Raw genomic sequence first — 5000 nt, forward strand, 5'->3', positions numbered from 1 at the left:
TTGAGACCTCCATCAACCTTATGTCTGTGCGTATGGCCTCGCTAGTAACATCAACCTTAATGGAAACGCAATGCAGACATGGCAGGAAATTACATCACAGCTGTGTCGGCAACCTCAAAGGCAAAGCCTGCCAGACAAAGGACATGAGAGTGTGCGTGTGTGTGTGTGTGTGTGTGTGTGTGTATGTGTGTGTGTGTGTGTGTGTGTGTGTGTGTGTGTGTGTGCGCGTGTGCGATGTGTGAAAACACTCCTCTCCCTTTCAAATCTTTCACTGCTTCCTGAATTCACTCTGGCTTTAATCATCACCGTGTTTTAATGGTCGCCTGGCGGTCCACACAGACACACACAGACACACACAGACAGACACACACACACACACACACACACACACAGACAGACTCACAGACACAGACACGCAGACAGACTCACAGACACACAGACAGACTCACAGACACAGACACACAGACAGACTCACAGACACACACACACACACACAGACACACAGACAGTCAAACAGACTCACAGCCACACACACACACAGACTCACAGCCACACACACACACAGACTCACAGCCACACACACACACACACACACTCACAGCCACACACACACACACACACACACACAGCCACACACACACACACACACACACACACACACACACACACACACACACACACACACACACACACTCACAGACACACAGACACACAGACGCCTGGGTTCTGCAGAGTTCCTGACATGAAGGACGTCCAGCTGGAAGGCGTGTGATTGGTGAAGGCAGAGCCAGCAGCCAGGTTGACCACCAGAGACACCCAATCAGGTCACCTCTATCCATCACCGCTCCGCTACAAGGTTCTGTGAGGACTTACAGTGAAATACGTCCACTGCAAGAAGCTCTGTGAAAGGCAACACACCGCATTCGAGTGTGGCAGGCAGTTCTTGTGATACTTCACTCTACTGTATCACCTGTTACAAGACACTGTTCTTGGTAAATGGACTGCACTTATATAGCGCCTTATTCCAAAGCGCTGTACAATGGCCTCTCATTCACCTATTCACACACACATTCACACACCAATGGCGGCAAGCTACCAATTTGCCAATTGCAATTTGGGCTTCTGTGTTTTGCCCAAGGACACCTTGACACGTGGGCCTCGACACTTGGGGATCGAACCGCCGAACCACCGACCTCGCGATCACTAGACGCCGGCTCTACCTCCCGAGTCACAGCCGCCCCATGTACAGCCATTGAACGTGCCCAACACTGCTACAGTGTTCAACGTGGTGGAGGCAGAGTTTAATCCACACAATGAAACACAGCAGTGAATAAATAATAAATATCAGAGAAGATATATGAGCGAGACCCCGTCAAAACAGCACGGCTCATTGCTGCTGTGCTACATTAGCATGTTTATGGCTAAACACAATGGTAATTGGCCGTTACACTTTTATAGCATTTGTATTTCTACAGATCTCGCTGTGTGGCTCAGTGTCTTTGTAACTAGCAGAGCCCTGATGATAGGTCTTATCCAGCCTTTCACTGAATGGAAGAAATGGTGTGTGAGTGTGTGTGTGTGTGTGTGTGTGTGTGCGCGTATGTGGGTGGGTGCGGGGTGTGTGGGTGTGGGGTGTTTGTGTGTGTGTATGTGCTGGTGTGTGTGCGTGCTTGTACTTGTGCATGCGTGCGTGTAGGTGTGTGCGTGCTGGTGTCTGTGTGTGCGTGTGCATGTGTGTACGTGTGTGTGTGTGTAAGTGTAAGTGTAGGTGTGCGTGTGAACAAATTTGCGTGAAGCAAAGCAGTCAAACACAAACCAAGGCTAAGGGACCAAGGGGGCTAACTGACAGAAACTCTCCTCAAATACCGTTGATAAATTGGGTGTTTTTCAGGAACGGGAAACAAAGCTATCATCTGCTTGGCTCTCTTCACTGCCAACTCAAACAAGCGAGAATTTCTTTTTTTTCTTCTTTTTTTTTAAGTCCAGGAAACTACCTCTTTGCTGATGTTCAGTGTGATGAGTCTCTAGAATGTCCATTCGCTCTCTTTAGAATGTTCCAGAATTACCAGATATAATTTGCCCTGAGTGTGTGTGTGTGTGTGTGTAACAAGAAACTGGGCAAGAACGAACTGGATTTCCCATGGGTGGTTTGCTCAGGTCAACATCAGGTTTTGGCTTTTCTCTAAGGTCAGTCTCTCCTAGCTCAAGATGCCCCTACGTGGGTGAGGAAACATGTTTCTTCAAGCATAATCATCAAGTCTTCTGACAAGCGAGGGAACCTGCTATTAGCCAAACTTGGATAATTACGTTGCGGGGTAATTTTGGGGGGTGAGGAGGAGGGGTGGGGGGTGGCGGGTGAGTCAGAGGTCAGAGTGTGAGAAGGGGAACAGAGGGTGGTGTGAGACGTGAGAGGACCATGTGTACAGAGTCTCCTGAGACACCCACATCATCATCACATCATCATCATCACATCATCATCCTCATCATCATCATCCTAGCATCAGGCAACAATTTAGGATAGAGGAGAGGAGAGGAGAGGAGGGGAGGGAGAGAGGGGAGGAGGGGAGGAAGGGAGGGTCCCGTCAGTGAGTAGTTCCTCGGACCCTCGAGGTAGGAGGTGCTTTCCCATGATGCCGTGTTTCGAAATCATGACCCCCCCATGGGACCCTCAACAGTGCAGCCAAAATGTTTTGTCCAGCCCAGCCCTAGCCCACCTTACTCAACTCCTCAAGGGTCAAAGGTCAGCAGACGATGAGTTGAACCAGGCGTGCTCGCGCTGGGCTTGAATCTGAATGTGCACACCGTCGGTTACCGACCCCGCTCCATCCATCCCACCCTCCCTCCCTCTCTCCCTCCCCCATCCCCTCCCACCCCCAAGACGAGAGGGGGAGCCGTTCCTCTAACGTTTTCCGCGACCCTGACTTTACACACAAACAACCCACGCTCACTCTCCCTCTGTACACACTGTGGTTCCAGCCACATAATGCTCCATTTCCTAACGTAGCACTGGTTCAGACCCAGCGACAGCTGCTCTCTCCCAGGCTCCGCCTCGGCCTATCAGCCGCCTGGCCACAATGGCGGGGCCTGTTCCAGAGCCGACGTGTTTATTTTAAATGCCATTACTTTGGATAAACCTCCAAACCCACAGAATGGTAAGGAAAGACAGCGCAGACTCAGACGTACGTTTACATGCACACACACACACACAGACACACACAGACACACACAGACAGACACACACACACACACACACACACACACACACACACACATCCATCCACCCCACACCCCCCCCCCCCATCACTACCTCACATCAGGGACTAGGACTAGCGTTAGCCAAAGAGTAGCCAAGCCAAGTAAATCTAAGTAAGATTAAATATCTTAAATCAAGGCTAATATATGCTTGTTTTTTTGTCTGACTGCACTTGTTTTAAGATATCTTTTTACTTGTTTTACGAAAATCTTGGCAAGTGACATTTTCCTGTTCTGCAGATAATTTAGCTTATTTTCAGTAATATTTCCCTCATTTTAGTGCTTTTTTTCTAGTTTTTTAGAGCTGAGTTTTTGCAGTGTACAGAAAAACAACAACAGAGAGTTTAATCTATAACAGCAATCAAGAAAAGTGGATTCAAAACAATTCACTGACAAGCAGACACAACAGTCAGACGAGTGTTTCCTCGATGTCCCGCAAACTATTTTAATTGAGGAATTGAAGTGAACGCAGGTGAGAGACACTAGTAAACACAAATAAACACAAAAACTTTCCGTCGACAATTAAAAACAACTCCGGTGTGTCTTTTCCCTTCACCGAGGGGGAAGAGAGAGAGCGGGTGAATCCGTCAGCATGTTAATAAGGCCGGTGTTCTCCGGTGGAACTGAAACTCCCGCCTGATATAATCACTGTAAAAACTCTGTGAGAAAATGCACGAAGGCAATTAAAACCTCCTCTCCGTCTGAGGACACGGTTAGACTGTGTTTTCCATTGTCATCCTGTTGTTTTGCGAGAAACACAATTAGACTCCAGGACCAGTCGCTCAGGGGTGGGGTGGGGTGGGGGGGGGGGGGAGAAGACGGGGGCGGTTGTTCGGTTGTTCGGCAGCCAAGAGACAGGAGAGCTGTTGAGATAACTGGGATGTGTCAACTGACAGGCCGGGTTCACAGGCGGCTCAGCCCAGGAAGGGGAGAACAAAAAGAGATAGTTTCCTTCCAAAACACCCAAATAAAGACTGAGACTGTCCTAGAGCTGGTGTCTACGCCCCCGCCACCTCGCCTTCCTCCAGAACAATTAACAATCAAATACAAAAGTGCCAAAAAGAGGGAAAGTTTCCCTCTCTCTCTCTCTCTAGTTTGTTTATTGTTTTTAAGTCGTCCTTGTTTCTTTGTGCCTGAGCCACAGATCTGGAATCAGATCACCTGACCGTCAGTCCTTAAAAGGTCAGGAGGATGGCACCGTATCTGACCCCGGAGCAATGGTCGCCGGGGGCAACGTCTCACTAGTGTGTGAGTGTGTGTGCGTGATTGCGTGCATCTGTGTGTGTGTGTGTGTGTGAGTGTGTGCGCTGTGTGTGATTGCATCCGTGTGTGTGTATGTGAGTGCGTGCATCTGTGTGTGCATGTGCGATTAAGTGCGTGCGTGTGTGTGTGTGTGGATGTGCGATTGCGTGTGTGTGTGTGTGTGTGTGTGAGTGTGTGTGTGTGCGCTGTGTGTGATTGCATCCGTGTGTGTATGTGAGTGCGTGCATCTGTGTGTGCATGTGCGATTGCGTGTGTGCGTGTGTGTGAGCGTGTGAGTGAGTGTGTGTGAGCGTGTGAGTGAGTGTGTGTGTGCGTGCGTGCGTGTGTGTGTGTGTGGGGGGGGGGGGAAACCACCTAGGGAACCTGGCGAGACATGGTGCCCACGCGCGTGACGTCGCCGAGCCCTTCCCCCAAACCCCCTGACCGCAGCGCCCAGTGGCACCGAGGGATAAACACACAACACACTGTTCCGTTTCCGCCATGTG

General features: G+C 49.9%; 1 protein-coding gene across 1 annotated transcript in view; it reads right to left on the reverse strand.

The window, feature by feature from the left end:
• The window catches only part of stx8 (syntaxin 8), a gene marked incomplete at its 3' end in the record, with an annotated part of 40249 nt that overhangs the window by 846 nt on the left and 34403 nt on the right, over positions 1 to 5000 (reverse strand). The window lies entirely within an intron of this gene.

The sequence above is a fragment of the Nansenia antarctica genome (assembly GCF_963989245.1).
Source record: "Nansenia antarctica genome assembly, chromosome: 2".
Classification (NCBI taxonomy): domain Eukaryota; kingdom Metazoa; phylum Chordata; class Actinopteri; order Argentiniformes; family Microstomatidae; genus Nansenia; species Nansenia antarctica.